The following is a 21,549-nucleotide window of genomic DNA, read 5'->3' on the forward strand; positions in this document are numbered from 1 at the left end:
TTTTTCTTTAAGGTTTTGATTAGCTCCTGAAAACAGGTTAGCATTTTTCTTTTATGAGGCAAGGTTCATATATTCCAGACTTTATTTTCATAGGTTTCTCTATAATAATTTTAAATAATTTAAATAATTTTAAATGGGGTAACTTACGTTTTCCAAAAGGAGTGGATTTTAGATTTAGTAAGACTATAGGTAAGAATTTTGGTAGATTGGGGAATTCTATGCTAATTTAGCTAATTGAATTTTTAAATACAATTTTGTTGAAATATATTCACATACCATACAATCATCCAAAGTGTACAATTGTTCACAGTATCATCATATAGTTGTGTATTCATCCCATAATTTTTCAACATTTTCATTACTCCAAAAAATAAAAATAAGAATAAAATTAAAAGTAAAAAAAGGACACCCAAAACATCCCATACACCTCCTCCACTCCTATTATTCATTTACTTTTTGTCCCCATTTTTCTACTGATTTGTCCATACCCTGAGTAAAGGGAGTGTGAGCCATAAGGTTTTCACAATCACACGGTCACACCATATAAGCTATATAATTATAGTCGTCTTCAATTATCAAGGATACTGGCTTGCAGTTCAACGGTTTCAGATATTTCCTTCTAGCTATTCTAATAAAAAACTAAAAAGGGATTTCTGTATAATGTATAAGAGTTATCTCCAGAAAGACCTCTTGACTCCATTTTAAATCTTTCAGCCACTGAAACTTTATTTTGCTTCATTTCTCTTCCCCTTTTTGGTCCAGAAGTCTTTCTCAATCCCACAGTGAGGGTCCAGGCTCATCTCCAGGAGTCACATCCCACGCTTCCAGGGAGATTTCTACCCTGGGAGTCATTTCCCACGTAGAGGGGAGGGCAGTGAGTTTACCTGCTGAGTTGGCTTAGAGAGAGAGGCCACATCTGAACAACAAAGAGGTTCTCTGGGGTGACTCTCAGGCAACAATTATAAGTAGGCGTAACTTCTCCTTTGCAGTAACATAAGGGCAAGCCCCAAGATCAAGGGCTTGGCCTACTAAACTGGTAGTCCCCAATGCTTGCAAGAATATCAGGACCCCAGCTTTGGAAGTTTAATAGTCTATCACACAGTTGTGCATTCATCACCAAAATCAATTTTTTGAACATTTTCATTACTCCAAAAATTAATAAGAATAAAAATAGAAGTAAGAAACACCCCAAACATCTCATACTGCCCCCCCATTATTCATTTACTTTTTGTCCTCCTTTTTTTACTCATTTGTACATACACTGGATAAAGGGAGTGTGAGCCACTAGGTTTTCACAATCACACAGTCACACCATATAAGCTATATAGTTACATGATCATCTTCAAGAATCAAGGATACCGGATTGCAGCCTAACAGTTCCACGTATTTCCCTCTAGCTATTCTAGTACACCAAAATCCAAAAAAGGATATCTATGTAATGCATAAGAATAACCTCCAGAATGACCTCTCAACTCCATTTGAGATCTCTCAGACACTGAAACTTTATTTTGTTTAATTTCTCTTTCCCCTTTTGGTCAGGAAGGCTTTCTCAATCCCATGATGCCAGGTCCAGGCTCATCCCCAGGAGTCACGTCCCAGGTTGCCAAGGATATTTAAGCCCTAGGAGTTGTGTCCCACATAGGGGATAGGGCAGTGAGTTCACCTGCTGAGTGGGCTTAGAGAGAAACAGGCCACATCTGAGCAAAAGAGGTTCTCTGGGGGTGATTCTTAGGCACCATTTTAAGTAGGCTTAGCCTCTCGTTTGCAGTAACAAACTTCTTGGCAGGCCCCAAGATCAAGAACTCGGCTTACCACAATGGTATTCCCCAACGCGTGGGAAAATATCAGGAATTCCCCAGGTGGGGAAATTTAATGTTTCCACGTTTTCCCCCAGGCCCTCAAGGGGGCCCTGCAAGTACTTTTTATTCTCTGCCCAAATTAGTCTGGGATGTATGGGGGTTTCACACTACCCAGTACAAACCAACCAGATCTCACCCCCTATTCAAGGTTCCATGTAATTATGTGTTTAAATAAACTGACCACACAAGTTAAATTATTTAGAATGCTACAGAAAGTATAGATTTTGCACCAAATAAACATCTCTTCCTTTGGTCTCACACAGAATTTAAGGTTTTAAAATGCAGTCAGTATTATCCTATTCTCTTTAGCCTGGTTCACCTTAGTTCTAAACAAGTCTATTTCATTCATATCTCTAATTGAAGTCTGACCTCTTTTTCAGCTTTTCTAACATTTGCTGAATAGGGTAATGCTGAGATCCATAGCTGCTGAACTCTGGCTCTGAGTCTCAGGAGTCACACAGATACCCAATGTTACAGGAACCGACCAGGTTATGCACAAACTGCTCAGCATCTCAGAATTTAGAGATAACCATTACAACTCATGAATAGATGTGACTGCTCTAAGAGCTCACAATCTAGGAACATTTACCATACACCTTCTCCTGATAGACCTATGCTCTCAGATTCAATTCTCAGAGTTTGCACATTATAGGTAGTCCATATTAGTGAGGTGTTATAATGTTTGTCTTTTAGATTCTGGCTTATTGCACTCAATATACTGTCCTCAAGGTCCATTCACCTAGTTGCACACCTCACAACTTCATCTCTTCTTGCCGCTGCTCAGTATTCCACTGTATGCGCACACCACAGTTCACCATGTCCTTTATCAGTTGACGTACCCTTAGGCCACCTCCATCCATTGCGAGCTGTGAATACTGCCACCATGAACACCAGGGTGCAATGTCCACTCATGTCCCTGCTCTCAGTTCTTCCAAGTATATATCCAAAATGGTGTTGCACGACCATATGGCGACCCCATAGTTAGCTTCCTGTGGAACCACCGCACTGCCCTCCAGCTGGGCTGCACCTTGTGCTTCCCCACCAACAGGGAGTACGGACATCCCTCTCTCCACATTTTCGCCAGCACCTGTATCCCTCTGTTTATTTTTTAATGTAATTTTATTGAAATATATTTACATACCAATCATCCAAAGCGTACAACAGTTGGTCACAGTTTCATCATATAGTTGTGCATTCAACACTACAAACAAGTTTTGAACATTTTCATCACTCCCAAAAATAAAAATGAAAATAAGAACAAAAATAAAAGTAAAAGAGAACACTCAAAGCATCCCATACTACTCCGCCCCCTTCATTTACTTTTTTTTAAATTAAAATATATTCACATACCATACAATCCTCCAAAGTGTAAAACAATTGTCCACAGTATCATCATACAATTGTGCATTCATCACCACAGTCAATTTTTCATTACTCCAAAAAATGAAAATAAGAGTAAAAATAAAAGTATAAAGAACACTCAAAACCTCCCATATCCCCCTCCTCCAAATTATTCATTTACATTTTGTCCCCATTTTTTCTACTCATTTGTCCATATACTGGGTAAAGGAGTGTGAGCCATAAGGTTTTCACAATCGCATGGTCACACCATATAAGCTATATAGTTATATGATCACCTTCAAGAATCAAGGATATTGGGTTGAAATTCAACAATTTCAGATATTTCCTTCTAACTATTCTAATAAACTAAAAGCTAAAAAGGGATATCTATATAATACTTAAGAGTTACCTCCAGAATGACCTCTTGACTCCATTTGAAATCTTTCAGCCACTGAAACTTTATTTTGTTTAATTTCTCTTCCCCCTTTTGGTCAGGAAGGCTTTCTCAGTCCCAAGATGCCTGGTCCAGGCTCATCCCTGGGAGTCATGTCCCACGTTGCCAGGGAGATTTTACACCCCTGGGAGTCATGTAATTTTTTCTTTTTTTGAAGAGAAAAGGAAAGTCAACAACACACCAATATTTTGGTATAATTTAATGAAACCTAGAGTGGTCAATGAGTATAAATACAAGAATATTGTTACATAAGGGAGAGGAAATGAATGACAAGTTTGCAAAGTGTTAAAAATGGGGTGGTATTGGGGAAAAATACAATCAATGCAAACTAGAGTCTATAGTTAACAGAAACATTGTATTATGCTTCCTTTAACGTAACAAAGGCAATATACCAAAGTAAATGTCTATAAGAGGGGGATGTAAGGGAGGGGTATGGGACTCTTGATATTGGTGGTGTTGTCCGACCTTTTTAAAGATTTCTCATGTAGAGCTTTTCTTTTTTTTTTTTTTTTGTGGTGCCAATAAGTGGACATTACAGGGAGAAAGAGGTGGGTTCAGTATTGGGGAGAATTTTCTATTAGAATTGTCCAGCAATATAATAGCCTGCTTGGTAAAGCAGGTAAAGGCTTTGTCTGGAAAGGTTCAAGTAGAGGCAATGATGCTGTTTGTTGCTGAAGGGATTCTATTAATGGAATAGAGTCGACATATAAATCCTCTAAGATTTCTTCTTAGGTTCTATGACTGTGACTTACTGTTGTCCCTCGTGCTGCACCCGCTCCTTTCCCATTAGTAAAGGTAAAGCCCTGAGGAGTGCCCCCTCCCCGCCCCACCTGGGCCCTCTGCAGCCTAAGCAGGAGCACGAACAGCTGGTTCTATGGCTACATTTAGTCCCCACCTTTGCTCTACCAAGAAAACTCAGATCCACATGGCTCAGACTATTCTTGCTTGTGTGACCACAAAGAGTTCTCTTTTTCTTAGTGTTAATCTGTTTTGGTTCTCTTACCTGTTATTACCCTGTGCTCCAGATCTAGTCTTAGTTGGCTGGTATTGTGACCTAACCTCTGGGTGCCATGTCCCTAAGGGATGCCCAGGATCTCCATGATGTTATGGCTACCAGATACCCTGCACATTGCATTCCCTTCCTGCTTGCATTCTCTCAATTTGCTAGTCTGCTTCTATGTCCATCAAAGGCTTTTTTGTCTTAATCTATGGTGTTTACCTCCTGTCAGAACCTTTATGTTCTGCACGCCCACTTTGTCCAAAATGCCATGAGGACCATAATCCACTGACACTAATCCTGCCATCCCACTTGCTTCATCCCTGGAGCCTTAGTTTCTGAATTTCAGTTTCCACCTTGGTATTTGTATTTACATACAACCTGTCATGTTCTCAGGTGTATTGCTTGGTCTCGATCAGATCTGGACTTAACTTCCCATTTTCGATCTCAAATATAACAATTCTCATAGTACTAATCAGAAGCCCTCAATATCTTTGCAACTTTTGGACTTCCATGGGCTCTTAGCCCCAGTTGTTCATTTTCTCTTCTGCCAGCACATACGCGCTGACATCTGTAAAACATTCTTCAGAGATGATGAACATTCTCTTAAAAGAGGAACTGAAACCTGTCCCATCACACAAATAAAGTGAAGGCTTCCAGACATTGGCTCTAGCATATGACAAAATTCACTGTTCTAAATCATAAGTCCTCACAGGATTTACACTGGAGTAGGTGCACCACAGACTACACAGAAAGGCTGGGCCCAGGAATTGTTATGGAATTATGAGAGACAATCAGGAACTTCACTGAAGAAGAGCATTTTGGTCAGAAATAGTTGGTGAACACACTACAAGGGAGCCAGAGAAGACAGAAAACTGGGCTAGGAGAGGAGGTTGGCCCACCAGATAGCAGAACTAAGATTTCCAGGAAGGGTAGAGGATCGGAAGCTCACAAGCTTGGGGGAAGGTCTGGAGAGGAGATGAGGATGGGATGGGGGCAGTTAAGGAAGTGTGCTTCATACTCACGGAAGCCAGAAAAGCCATCCTGCAAAGAGAATGTGAAGAGTCGGACATGGATGCACCCAGACCTAGAGCTATGTGATCGTAGATAAACTACATAACCTTTGTGACATCTGGCTTCCCCTTTTGGAAAATATGAATCTTCTCAGAATTGTAAGGAGTGGAAAGGCAACCAGCCTTTATGGAGTGCCTAAGATAATGCACAGCATATGACACTCAGTTTATATTCCCTTTTTGTTTTTCTCTCAGAAGCTGAGAGTCCCATCAGCCTAAGTTATGGTGTGAACTTGAATTTACTTTGTCATAGGAACCCCAGGCTATTTATAATTTTTGAGAGACATTACCAGGTATGATTTAAGATAGGTCAGAATCTTCTGTACTTCCTCATGATGCTTTAAAAACAAACAAACAAAAAAACAAAAAATCCTCTGTTCCCCTAGTGTAATTATCCCCAGACCTTAAAAAGGGTCCACATAATTATTGGGGGAACAGTTAAGAAGAGAGCTTTAGTGGCAGCATTCTATTCTAAAGCCTGGTGGAAGAAGGAAACCTCCCCCAACAGATCATTGTAAAAAGCTAAATCTTTGAGGACTTAAGGGAGAAAAGAAAAGTAAATGTGATTAATTGATCCAAGACAGAAGAATGACCACATGGGCTTGAATGGCAGAAGTCAAAGGTTACCCTCTTCATCTACCTCAGGATTTCTACTCAATGGAACTTTTCAATTAAGACAATGGTCCCTTAAAATTCACATCCTATGAGATCTCCTACTCTATGCTGGGTTTCACCCTTCTTCCTCCATTCCAGCCACCCAATGTGACAATATCATGGTACTAACTGATACAGGTTATGGAACAGTGATGATTAGTTAACAAGAGCTGTGGACACCTGGCTGGGCTTTTGGGACTCTTCCTCTGAACCACCACAGAAGTGTAGTTTATTTTAGCCAACACTGTCTTCCCTCTCAACAACTGGATAATTGTATTTGTCATTTAACAGGGCTCTCTTCAGCAAATTCTCTGATGCTGGGATATGACTGAAGGCTTTCAGTGAAACCACACTTCAAGCTCCTTTAAGGTAGGAACCATACAATAAAGGAATTACTCTCTTCCCCAGTGCCTCGCACAGCAACTGGATGAGTATAGTTAAAAGTAAAATTTCACTCTCATTCCTGCAAGATTACACAAACAGGTGTTGACCTTTCCCAGTTTTTCCTTGACTTACCCTCCCTCTCACCTATATCATATTCAGTATTATCACTTCACCCTTGCAACTTAAATTTTAAGATAATTTCAGGGAATTCTACAAACTATACAGTTGGGTTCAGAAGTTTAACTCTTCAAAAGTCCCTTCTAGTCACTGTCTTCACGCCAGATTTCTGGTCTCTAGGTCCTCCTCTAAGTCTGTTTCTGATGATTAAGGTTTGCCAGCATCATGTCATGGGAAGCAAACACAACATATGATCCTGGCTGGTAGAGGTGATTGAGAAAGCTGCAATCGTGTTTAAAGGAACACAGCGAGCAAAGGTCATGGTCAGAGCTGAAGTTAGTATCAGGTAGGTCAGTCCACATGAAGCCAGAGAAACAAAAAAAAGGTCCAAGCAAAGGGACTGAAATTTAGGTCAAAAAAGTTATTTTACGTAATTAGCAAGGGAAAGCAGAAACAAGAACTACAAAGAGCTCCTGAAGGTTGATGTGGAGTATCATCATCCTTTCAGCTGTTGTTTAATCCTCCTATCCTATTGAGTCAATTTTTGTGCAGAGTCTAAATCAGTGTTTCTTAATCTTGGCTGCATATCGGAATTACCTGAGAAGTTTTAAAGTTCCTGATGCCCACACCACACCCCAGATCAATTTAGTCAATTTCTGGGGCTTGGACCCACGTTTTTTTGTTTTGTTTTGTTTTGTTTTGTTTAATTAAATTCAGTTTTATTGAAATACATTCGCACACCATACAATCATCCATGGTATACAATCCACTGTCCACAGTATGATAACATAGTTATGCATTCATCAACACAATCTATCTCTGAACATTTTCCTTACATCAGAAAGAACCAGAACAAGAATAAAAAATAAAAGTGAAAAAAGAACACCCAAATCATCCCCCCATCCCACACCATTTGTCCTGTAGTCTTTATCCCCATTTTTCTACTCATCCATACACTAGATAAAAGGGGTGTGATCCACAAGGTCTTCACAATCACACTGTCACCCCTTGTAATCTACATTATTATATAATTGTCTTCAGGAGTCCAGACTGCTGGGTTGGAGTTTGGTAGTTTCAGGTATTTACTTCTAGCTATTCCAATACATTAAAACCTAAGAGGTGTTATCTATATAGGGCATAAGAATGTCCACCAGAGTGACCTCTCGATTCCATTTGAAATCTCTCAGCCACTGAAACTATTTCGTCTCATTTTGCATGCCCCTTTTGGTCAAGAAGATACTCTCAGTCCCACGATGCCGGGTCCACATTCATCCCCGGGAGTCATACTCTGCATTGCCAGGGAGGGACCCACGTATTTTTTAAAGCCTCTCAGGCAATTTCAGTGTATGTCGACAGTTAATAACTAGTGGATTAAATGACTGCAAATGAGCAAGTGATCAAATATCATGTAAGGGCAGAGAAAAAGAGGAACTTTCTGGGCTTAGATTTTTTTTCTCTTATTTCCTTTATATTATTTTCTCTTTTTTATTTCCTGGTAACTTTCCTCTTTGGGATCCTGATTCTCCCAACTTCAGCTTCAGGTTACTATTTTAAAGAGCCACCAGCTACAAGTAATGTTCATTAGGCTCCTTTGGTTACTTTTTCTACTGATTTTAGATTCTCAGCTCCTTATTCATTTCTCTGACTAAACCAGACTTTCTCTTTCTGCGTTCCCCTAGAAATTCTCTTCCTGTTTCTTTTCTCCTCCACTGCCTCAGCTATTGTGATTCTGTAACTGAGATATACTCACAGAACTCCACCAGTTGACTCTCATGCATTCCCCCTGGACCTTCTTCATCCATATTCCCCACAATTTTAATGAAAAGTGTTTTGAGCTCTTCACAACTTCATCTGTCCCCTTCCTCACCAAAACCAACAAACCTTCTGCCCTATCCCAAGAACCCCTTTCCCTTGCTCAGCCCCTACCCCAATCCTCTTTAATATTGACATTCATCATCTTACCCTTAGGAGTCCACTTTCCATTATGGTTACTTTAAAAGACCATAGATTCTACACATTTACCTCTTGTTGTCCTCTTCTATACATAACAACATTTTAAGGAAGAGGGCTATTTTTTGTGTGACACAGCCTCGTCTGTTTTTGTATGCCCAGTAATATTTAGAACAGAGCTATACAGTTAGGAGGAATAAATTATTATTTCATGAATTTAATGCATTATATTTACCATGAATTTCTTTATGTTGCTGAAAGGCTGAACGAACATGGAAAGTTTTATCATATTTTCTATATTTGTAGTGTTCCTCTCCTGTATGAATTTTCTGGTGTTGAGTAAGAGATGAACTCTGGCTGAAGGCTTTGTCACAAGCACTGCATTTATATGGTTTCTCTCCAGTATGAGTTCACAGATGCTTTGTAAGGGATGAACTCTGGCTGAAGGCCTTCTCACATTCTTTACATTTGTAAGGTTTCTTTCCAGTATGAATTCTCTCATGTCTTATAACAGCTGAGCGGTCCTTGAAAGCTTTCCCACACTCTTTATATTTATAAGGTTTCTCCCCAGTATGGGTTCCTTCATGTTGAATAAGTGCTGAACAGTAACTGAAAGTTTTCCCACATTCACTGCATTCATATGGTTTTTCCCCTGTATGAGTTCTCTGATGTTGAGTAAGGCCTGACTGGACACAAAAGGCTTTCCCACACTCTTTACATCCACAGGGATTTTCTCCAGTATGAACCCTCTGATGCTTAATAAGGGATGAAGTACCATTGAAAGCTTTTCCACATTCCATGCATTTATAGGGTTTCTCTCCAGTGTATTCTGTGATGTTAAATAAGATATGTGCTTTGGTTGAAGGCCTTCCCACATTCGTTGCACTCATAAGGCTTTTCTCCAGTATGAATTATATGATGTTGAATAAAGGCTGAATGGTGACTGAAAGCTTTCCCACAGTCATTACACTCATAAGATTTCTCTCCAGTGTGAATTCTCTGATGTTGAATAAGTGATGAGCTCTGACTAAAGGCCTTTCCACATTCATTACATACATAGGGCTTCTCTCCAGTATAAATTCTCTGGTGTAGGATAAAGGCTGAGTAATAACTGAAGGACTTCCCACATTCATTGCACTTCCAAGGCTTTTTCACTGAGTTTTCTGATGTTTAATTGGGTTTAAGTTTTTCCCAATTTCATGACAATCTTCTATTAAGTTTTTCTTGTGTTTAATAATGACTTGCCTTAAAGCTTTCTTTTGATTTCTTTGCTGCTTTTTGAATATGCCTTTGCATTCCCAGGCCTCTATCAGTCTGGTATCCCAAGAATCATCCTTTGTAAGCCTTTCCATCAGCAGCTCCCTTTCAGAGACTACTTCTTCATAAACTTCCTGCTTTGATAGGGTCTCTTTAGTTTCACCTGAAACTAAATAATCTGAAATAAATAAAAAGTACATGTTTCTGTTCTCTATACTGAGAGAGAAAATTGCTGAGGTGGCAAGAGCATAAAAAAAATTAAAATGATGCCTTTTAAAAATGTGTGTATTTGAATGCTCTCAGAAAGAGCCTCACGGTAATGACAAATGGAGTTTTAGGGAATAATAGAAATGGGAGAATGACTAATATAGGGCACAAGAAAAGGTCAGAGAATGAGGATGCTCTCCATAAAAGAATGGAGAACTGAACCGACAAAACAGGGGAGAGGATAAGCACATGGAATGAGAATAAATGTTACCATAAAAGAACTGGGGAAAAGAGGGGGAAAAAAAAAAAAAGAACCAAGGAAGAGGGAAAAAGTGAAAGCACACATTGGAACTGGCAAGAAATAACTTTGGGGATGTTCACTGACTTCCTCCAAAACTAGGTTAAAATAACTTCAAACTGTAGTGAGAAAGAATGAAGTCCTGAAGCACCCAACAACATGGATGAACCTTGAAGACATTATATTAAGTGAAATACATCAGACACAAAAGAACAAATACTGTATGATCTCACTAATATGAACTAATTATAATATGTACACTCATAGACATACAATATAGAATATAGGTTACCAGGATATAGAATTAAGCTAGAGAATGGGGAGCAGTTGCTTAATAGGTACAGAATGTTTAACTAGGTCAAACTTAAATGTTTGGAAATCAACAGAGGTGATGGTAGCATGTTATTATGAGAATAATTAACAATGCTGAAATGTGGGGAAGTTTAGAGTCATGTATATTACCAGAAGGAAAGCTGAAATTAAAACATGGGAATGTATTAACATAGTGAATCTTGTGGTGGACAATGACTATGATTATAATATATAATATATATAAAATATAATATATAAGAGTTCTTTCATTAACTAGAACAAATGTATGACACTATTATGAGAAGTTAATAATAGAGGGGTATATGGAAAAAATGTACCTTTTGCAAACTAATGGACTATAGTTAACAGTAATATCTTACTATTCTTTCGTCAACAGTAACAAATATACCACACCAATACTACGGATCAATAATAGGGAAGGATAAGGGGCATGAGATGTTTTGGGTTTCTTTTTTATTTTTATTTCTTTTTCTGAAGTAATGAAAATGTTCTAAAATTGACCAAGGTGGTGAATGCACAACTATGTAATGCTACTGTGAGCCACTGATTGTATACTTCAGATGGTTTGAATGGTTTGTGAATATAACTCAATAAAATTGCATTAAAAAAGTAAAGCAAAGAGGTAAAATTAATTTCCATAATATATTTTGTTTAACCCGATATATCCAAAATATTATCAATTCATCAGGTAACCAATATAAAAAAATTATAAACAAGAAAAAATAACTTCAAATTGTTTTTCCAATATAATAAACGTCTTACCTTGCTCTTTTGAGAGGTAGAATACCATAGGTTATCTGGCTACATTCAGAACTGTCTTTTGATCTTTGGGATGAAAAAATGCAATTGTTTGAAAATGTGATGTTACATTTGACTTGTACATTTTTCCAATATAATAAAGGTTTTTTTATTATAGAAACAATATATGCTTATTACAAAGTTTTGAAAAAGTACTAGACAAAAAAATTAACTCATAATAATACCACTCCCAAACAGACACACACAAACAAAACAAAACAAAACAAAATATAAGAATAATACCACTCTGAGACAACCACTTCTTTTTTTAGTCCCCTCTAATCTTTTTTTAAAATGCATAGATTTTCTGTTTAACAAGGTTGTGATAATGCTTTAGATATGATTTTGTGTCTCTGCTGACCACTTCCTTCCCTCCCTCCCTCCCTCTTTCGTTCGCTCCCTCCCTTCCCTCCTTCATTTTTTGTCAAATTTCTCAAAGAGATTTTATACACTTGTCTCCATTCTCTCATCACATACTTGCCCCTGAACTCATTACTATCCCAGCTTCTCTCCCCACCACTCACTGAAATTGCTCTCACTGAAGTCACCAACCATTTATATGTCACCTAAATCCAGTGGATCCTTTTCAGTCCTTGTTTAGCTTAGCCTTCCAGCAGCACTTGACACTGTTGCCCATGTTTTTTTCCTGACAACATTCTTTTTGACTTTTGTGATCCTAAGCTCCCCAGGTTTTTATCCTTATTGCTAACTATTTCCTTGGAACTCTTTCTACTGTTTCTGAAATGTTGAGGTTTCTTAGTATTCAGTCTCATGTTCCCCTCTTTTACTCCTGCCCCCAACTACATTCTCTCCTTTAAAGACCTAATCTATTCTATGGCTTTATTATCTTCTAATAATTAAACTAGATACCAATGATACCAAATCCATATCTCCATTTTAATTCTCTTTCCCCCACACCCATACCCATATATCACCTATCTAATTCATATATCCCACTGGAAATCTCAAATTCAAAAATATCTACACCTTAACTCAACTTCTTCCTCAATGTGTACATTCTATAGGTTTTACCATGTAAGTATATCACCACCATCATTTGAGTTAATAAAAAGACATAATATAAGACATTAATATGAACTTCAAAAAAATGAGCTTTTGGAGGGTAGGAATCACACCTTTTTTGTTCACAGTTATTTCTCAGGGCCTATCATAGTGCTGGTAAAGAGAAATCACACATTAAATATATGTTGTTTGAACTGAATGAACACAAACATGAAAGCAATGAGGCAACTCTGGAGGGTGGTAAACCTTTCTTAAGATCCTTTCATCCTATTATAGAAGCATAACCAATATTTCAGTAAAATATATTTTAAACGTTGTCATAATTTGCAGCAGTTGGGAATATGATGGTAGATAAAATTTATTATGTGCTATGAACTATAATATTAAGAAACATGTATAAAGAGCCTATTATATACAAACTATTATTCTAAAAGTTTAAATATATTAATACATTTAATCCTCACAAAACCCCAAGAAGTTTTTCTAGTTATAGGTCAGAAACTTGGGAATCATACTGGACCCTTCTCTGTATCCTACCCATCACAAGAAAAAAATCACCAAATTTTGTAGATTCTACCCCCAAAATCTTCTGTACTTTCCATGCTCACTATTACCTTCCTAATTCAGCCACCATCTTCTCTCCAATAAACTGATGAAACAGCCTCATAATGGCTCCGTTTGCATCCTTTCTCCATGAACCCCTCCCCAGTCCAATTCCAAACTGCTTGTAGAAAACCATAGTGAGAGTGACCAACTAAACTCAGCAATGACCCAGGATTGGAACTATGTGATAGGGAATTCAAAATAAATAATATTAATAAGTAAAAGGCTCTAAAGGAAAAAGGAGTATGACATGCATGAACAGATGGGGAATTTAGGAGAGAGCTGGAAACTATAAGGGAACATCAAATGGAAATGCCAGAAATGAAGAAACCTGGTAACAGAGATGAAGAATGCCTTTATGATGGGTGCATCATGGACTCAACAAAGCAGAGATGAAGAATGCCTTTATGATGGGTGCATCATGGACTCAACAAAGCTAAGGAAAGTATCGGTAAGCTTGAAAGTAGGTCAACAGAAATTACCCAAACTAAAGGACAAAGAGAAAAAACAAACTAACAAACCAGACCAGAGCATCTAAGAGCTGTGGGACAATATCAAGTGCTCCAAGTTAACATGTAATTGGAATCCTGGAAGGAAAGGAGAGAAAGAAGTGGGCAGAAACAATATTTGAAAAGAGAATGGCCTAGAATTTTCCAAAACTAATGAAAGACATCAAACCACAAATCCAAGGAAACTCAGAGAACCCCAAAGGATGAAATACACACACACACACACACACACACACACACACACACACACACACACACACTCCTAGACATATCATATTCAAACTGCTGAAAACCAAGGTAAAGAAAAAATCTTAAAGGCAGCCACAGAAAAGATACATTACATACAGAGGAACAAAGACAAGAATTACAGCAGATTTTTTGTCACAAACTATACAAGCCAGAAGACAAAGAAGTGACACATTTAGATTACTAAGAAAAAAAAATAGTCACAAAGAATATGATAGCCAGTGAAAATATCTTTCAAAAATGAAGAAGAAATATAGACTTTTTCAGATAAACAAAAGCTGAGAGAATTCGTTACCAGTAGACCTGCACTGTAAGAAGTACTAAAGGAAGTTCTTCAGGCAGAAGGTAAGATATCAGTCAAAAATTTGGATCTATACCAGAGGTCAGGAAGTTATGGTACACAGGCCAAACCTGGCCCACCACAGGCCAAATCTGACCACCCCCATTTGTTTACATATTGTTTATGGCTGCCTTCACGCTACAATGGCAGAGTTAAGTAGTTTCAACAGAAACTGTATGGCCCACAAGCTGAAAATATTTACTGTGTGGTCATTTACAGAAAAAGCTTGTCAGCCCCTAATCTATATTTTAAAAAATGAAGAGTGCCGGGAATGGCATAATTGAAGATAATATAAAATTCATTTTTTCTTATTTTTTAATTGTTCTTAGAGATAACCGTCTTAAACAAAAGTAGCAGCAATGTTTAAGGATTTATAGTATACGTGAAGGTAAAATAAATGACAACAATTACACAAAAGATGGGAGGGAAGAATTAGAAGTGTATAATAGTAAAGCTCCTATACTATATGTGGAGTGGTATAATATTCTTTGAAGATGGATCATGATTAATTAAGAAAACATATTGTGAACTGCAGAACAATCATTTAACAAACCTTAAAAATCAGGTTTAATTAGTGGAGAGAAAATGGAATAGTAAAAAAAATGTAATTCATAAGCAGGTAGAAAAAGAGAAAAAAATGAACAAGTAAAAGATGGAATAAATAGAAAACAGCTATTTATATGGAAGACTTAAATTCAATCATATCAATAATTACGTTAAACATAAGTGGTCTAAATATGCCAACTGAAAACCACAGAGAATATCAGATTGGATTAAGAAATTGGACTTAGTTATATGTTCTCTATAAGAATCCCACTTTAAATAAGTTAAATGTATAGTAGGGGAAAATATACTATATAGACACTAATCAAAAGAAAGCTTGAGTGGCTTTATTAGTATCAGACAAAGTAAACTTACAAAGAAGGCACATTACCAAGGATAAAGAGAGACATAACATAATGATAAAGGGGTCAATTCACCAGTAAGACAGAACATCTCTAAATGTGTATATATCTAACTAAAGAATTTCAGAATACATTAAGCAAAAACTGATAAGAACTAACAGGAGATATAGACAAATCTACATTTTTAGTTGGAGAATTCAACACTCATGTCTCAGTTATTGATAGAAGCCAGTAGACATGAAACCAGTAAGGATACAGAAAAGCTGAACAATACTATCAGCCAAGCTGATTTAATTGACATTTATTTTTAAGTGTACATGGAACATTCACCAAGACTTTATTATGGGGTAGAAAACAAATTCTCTTAAGTTTAAAGAACTAAAATACAAAGTATGTTTTCAGACCTCAACAGAATCAATCTGCAAAATCCAAGACAGAAAGTTAATGAAATCCTCTGATATATGGAAATTTGTCAATCCAAACAGAAAGTCACAAGTAAAATTCAAAATTATTTTGAACCTAAGGAGAGCAAATTAAACACAAAGTAGGTAAAAAGAAGGAAATAATCAAGATAGAAGTACTAATCAATGACAATGAAAACACAAACCCATAGAGATAATCAATGGGTTCTTTGAAAAGAGCAATAAAATTGTTAAACCTCTAGCACAACTGACAAAGAAAAATGAGGGAAGATACGAATGACCAATATCAGGAATGAAAGATGGGAAATCACTACCAAAGCTCACTCAAGAAGAAAAGATAACTTGAATAGTTCTGTATCAAGTAAAAGACTTGAATTCAAGGTTAAGACCCTTCCAGCAAAGCAAATTCCAGGTCCAAATGGCTTCACTGAATTGAGGTTGTTTTTTTTTCTTTCTTCTTTGAAAATATCTTTATTTCCAATTTCTGAAAGGTTAATTTTCCCTTAGTACAGAATTTTATTGGCTATTATCTTTCTTCAGCACTTTTAGATTGCCATTCCAGTATCTTCTGGCTTCCACTGCTGTGAAAAAGCCAGCCAACATGAATTGAGTTTTTGATGGTGTATCTAATAAAACTTTTCCTGACAGGGCCACAAAGATTTTCCCCAATATTTTCTTCTAGAAGTTTTTATACACTTTTAGGTTTTACACATAGGTCCGTAATCCATTTTGAGATACATACTGTATATGGTGGAAGGTATGGGTTGAGTTTTGTTTTTTGGATGCAAATGGATGTCCAATTGTTCCAGAACCATTTGCTGCAAAGACTCCTTTCTCCAGTGAATTGCTTTTGCATCTTTGTTGGAAATTATGGGGTAGATTTATTTCTGGACTCTCGATTCTGTCCCATTGTTCTATATTTATCCTTTCATCAGTACCACTCTATCTTGATTATTATTTTGAAATCAGTATTATGGAGCTGTCCTTTCTCAATTCCATGTATGATGAACTTTACTAACCAAAAGAGAAAAGAAGCCCAATTCTGAGCCCAAAGTGAGCAGGGATCCCCTAAGGGATCAAAAGTCTCTAAATCTTAAGATGCTATTAGCTATTTAGAAAGTGTATGTCCCATAAAGTAATTTGCATTAAAAAAAAATAAGGCTTTCTTACCCCAAAACACTAGGCTTCCACAATTCTCCACCTTCATATCCATGCCCATGCACCTCTGGGTAATTCAGTTGTTCCACCTCCGCATGAGTCAAGTCAATTTCTTCATCCTTGACTGTCACCGATTCCTGGAAGAACAAGCACATTCTTACAGGGCCTGTCAATACTTTAGGGAAGGGACCAGAGAAAATGTTTTTGAATCTGAACGTTAAAACTTTAACTATTTTAATGGAATATTCCAAAATATGCTAAGTATTAGTCTGTGTTATAAAGAATAATAACTAACATTTATAATGTACTTTCTCTGTGCCAAGTTCATATAAGGTAAGTACTATTATTTACCTTATTTACAGAAGTAAGGGTCAGATCTGGGATTTGGACCCAGGCTGTCTAATCCCAAAACTACACTCTTAATTATATTCTTCTGCTTCCTACATATTTTACTAAATAAATCGAATGTAAGTTAATTGTGGAATGATAACTAAATGTTAATTGCTATATTATATAGTAGATGGGATAAGGTAAGGCTTAGATATATAATTTATACTGATTCCAGGAATATTCTGAAATTTTGTAGAAATTTGGTTTCACACCCTGAATGTCTGTAGAGAATCATGCTGTCCTAGGAGTGTCTTCTTTCTCTGTACTTAGGACCATAATTTCTAGATTTACTTAGTTATCCTTTAATAACTAAAGTTCTTCTAGATGAGTGAATTTGCTGGTTTTACATTGAAAATGTCAGTTGTTCTAAAGTACATATTCATACTATATGTCATATTGTCAGTCATGTGAGCGTACTCTGGTGACCATAACGAACTGGAGAATACTTTGTGGGAAAGTCAGTTAACAGAACAGAGTGGCTAGACATACCTGGGTTCTGATTAGGGTTCACCCAGTTGATGATTCTGAGCAAGGTCCTGTGGCCTCAAGTTGCTTCATCTGTGAAATAGGTATTTGCTTCCTAACTCTTAGGATTATTTAAAATAAATGAAGTAATGTTCAAAAAGTGGCTCTAAATGTTGGCATAACCTAGGGATCCATCCTTAAATATCTTCTTTTCTCCATCTACTCTTGGATACTTAAAAATAATCTGTTATTTATCCCATCTTTTAAAAACCTTCTTTGGTCTTATTACCCTTCCTGCTAATACCATGCTTTTCTCATTTCCTTTAGAGTAAAACTCAACAAAACAGTTGTCTGTGGTCCCTGGATCCAACTTCTCTTCTCCCTTTTTCTAGAACCCATTCCAATCAGGTTTTCACTCCTACCACTCCATGAAATTGTGCTTGGCAGTCACTGGTGAGTTTCATGTTCTTCAATCCAATAGTCAGTTCTCAGTTATCTTACTTGACTGAGCAGGAGCATTTAACACCACTGATCACTCCCTTCTCTTTGAAACACTTTCTTCAGTTGGTTATCAGGATGTCATACTTTTGATGTTCTCCCTACCTCACTGACCACATCTTCTCAGTCTCCTTGACTGGTTCCTCATCATCTCCCTGACCTCTAAGTGTTAGACAGCTTCAGGGCTTGGTAACGAGATCTCATCTCTTTTCTATCTACACTCATTTCTTTAGTGATCACAGTTAGCTTCATAATTAAAAATACCAACCAATGTAACTAATGGTACTGAATTATATATGTGAATATGGCTGAAAGGGGAAATTTTTGGTTGTATATTATGTTACTAGAATAAAAATTGAAAACAACAAACTATAGCACTGTACAACACAGTAAACCCTAATGTAAACCATGGACTATAAGTTAATAGTACAATAATATTCTTCCATCAGTTGTAAAAAATGTATCACACTAATGGAATGTGTTAATAATGGGGGGATATATGGGAACTCTGTATATTCTGCATGAGTTTTCTATAAACTTAAAACTGCTCTAATTAAAAAAATGTTAAAGAAAACAAAATTAAAAAAAAAAAATACCATCCACACCAATTACTCCCAAATTCAAGTCTTTGGCCTGAGCTCTCCCCAGAGCTTCAGAATTGTGTGATATAACTGCCTGCCTGCTCAACGTCTCCACTTGAATGTCTATCAGGTATTTCAAACTTAAGAGGTCCACATTTGAGCTCCTGGTATCCAATCCCTACCTTCTAGCCTAAATCTGCTCCTTCTACAGAATTCCTTATCTCCATGAATGGCAACAAATTTTTCCAGTTGATCAAGCTAAAAAACTTCATTTATTTATTCTTGCTTCCTCTCTTCCTTTAACACCCCACATCTAATTCATCAGCATCAAAAATTATTCAGAATTTGACTTCATCCCAACAACTTCCACTGCTATCACCTGGATCCAAGCCACCACCATCTCTCACGTAGTTTACTGCAGTTGTTTCCTAAATGTTCTCCCTATTTCTGTCCCTGTCCCACCCCTTCAGTCTATTCTCAACACAGCAGCCTGAGCAAGCCTTTCATCAGGAGATTGATACGAATCGTATCAATCTCCTGATGAAAATCCTGTTCATCCTTTCCATCTCAAAGTTACAACGGCTACAAGACCTTACATAATTGGGCCCCCTAATTGCCTTCAAAGCTCATCTCCTAGTCCTCTCCTCTTTGCTTCCTCTACTCCATAACCATATCAGACTCACTGAGATTTCAGGGTTTTTTAATTTTCTCTGCCTGGAATTATTTTCCCTTAAATATGTACAGAGGTCACTCCCTCATCTCCTTCAGGTCTTTCCTAAAGTGTCACCATATCAGTCAGGTCTTCCTGCTCACATTATTAAAAATTTCATATTCCCCTTCTCTTCTTTCATTTGGCACCATCTGCCATACTCCATGTGACCAGGCATATATGTCCATATCCCCAGCATCTAGAATGGTACTTGACAGATGGTTGGTGCTCATTAAATAATTGTTGAATGGATGAATGAATAAATGCTTAGCACAGTGTCAAGTTCCTACTAAGAAATCCATAAATGGATGCTATTATTTTTTATAAGGATTCTATCCCCGTTAGATGACTCATTATTTTACAAAACTACTTGGGGACATCACTTTGTTCTTCAAGTGCTGCAGCTTGATTCTCCCCCTAATTATCTGTGTGACTGTGGGCAAACTATTATGGAAGAAAATGAGCAAAACTCGTCTTTAAAAGAAATACAAGATTGGAAATAATGAGTATCTCCTCATAATTCAACCCCCAAAAAATCAGCTTTTCTTTATTGAAATTTCTTTGCTAACACATCTTAAATTAGGAAAAATTTCTTAATCAGAATATTCTTACTTCATACTCTACATCTTAAAAACTGTTTGATACCTAAAGAGTAAAAATATTAAGAAAAACACAGTAAGACCCTTATGCTTGAGTTAATTTCAAGGCTTGTGACTCCCTGTTTGGATAGTTATAGAAGTCATGAAATAACAGCTAGTGTAAAAATCCAAGATGGTTGAAAACCTTATCTGTTAATATATATGCAATAACCCTTGCTTTTGAGTTTTACTGTATTAGAAAACTATACAATGCTTCCTGTGACTATGGTGGCCAGGAGAATAATTTCACGATTCATTTCCAGTTGCAGCATAGTTGTCTTTCTTCCTACAAATAGTGATTTCTAATAGTTTTTCCAGAAATAAAAAAAAAATCATAGTATTTTGTTTTCTTGATTTTACTTCCCATATTATCTTCTATGAGCCTCAGTTTTCTTGCATGTAAAATAACTAAGATTATTATAAGGATAAGAGATTAAGTAAGTAAAGGTCATGGCATACAGTATATGCCCAATACATGATAGCCGTTATTCAAAGCATAAGACTGTTATCCTGAGGATGGAAGATAGTCAGTAATATAGCTTTCAGTTAACATCACTCTTATAAAAAGTCTTCAAGGAAAAATAATTTTGGTTCAGTTCTCAAGATGGGATTTCTGAGGACCTCTGAAACAAGATGAAAGAAAGAAACAAGGACACTTTGAACACCAAGATAAGATTTCAGAGGAGGGAAATTAAATTCACCTGGAATTCAACAGGAAGGAGCCCAACAGTAGGTTCCATTTCTTCTGTGCTCTGCTTTTGGATTTGAGAAGAATACGCCGTAGTCATGGCTGGAGGGAATAGAAAAAAGCCATGAAGGAGGTAAACTCTACCTTCCAACTTCCAAATCCACTAGGACTCTACCCGTCACAGACCAGCTAAATTTTACACACATAGCCTCCTTAACTCAAAAAGCTCAGGCAAGGATAGAGTAGAGCAATAAAGCAAAAAGTGCTTTGAACAAACATCAAACTCAGACCCACAACACATCAACTTTGAGAACAGTCCATCAGGGGTGGAAAAGTGTTGCCTACCTGTTATCACAAAAACAAGCACTATGGAATATTCTCCCTTTCTTGGCTTCAGAGGGTGAGCACAGCAGTGCTGAAGGAAGAAAATGAGACCGAAGAATGTGCTACAAGGAGCCAACTAGTGACTTCCAGACAGGAAGCTCACTGAGCATTTCTTTACTCTGAGGCCTTCTCCTGACAAGTGCCTGCTTCTCTTTTCCATCAGCAGGGGCACCAAATCCTTTCATTTTCATCAAGAGTATTTCTCCCACTTTCCCCTTTCAATGCCACATTTATTTCCATAATTCTTACCTTCCTCCTCAACTTCCAT

At 37.1% G+C, this 21,549-nt stretch overlaps 1 pseudogene; it reads right to left on the bottom strand.

Moving 5' to 3' along the window:
* Positions 1–8,744: 8,744 nt before the first annotated feature.
* Positions 8,745–21,549, bottom strand: LOC119517175 (annotated as a pseudogene).

Source organism: Choloepus didactylus, chromosome 21 (assembly GCF_015220235.1).
Source record: "Choloepus didactylus isolate mChoDid1 chromosome 21, mChoDid1.pri, whole genome shotgun sequence".
Lineage (NCBI taxonomy): Eukaryota > Metazoa > Chordata > Mammalia > Pilosa > Megalonychidae > Choloepus > Choloepus didactylus.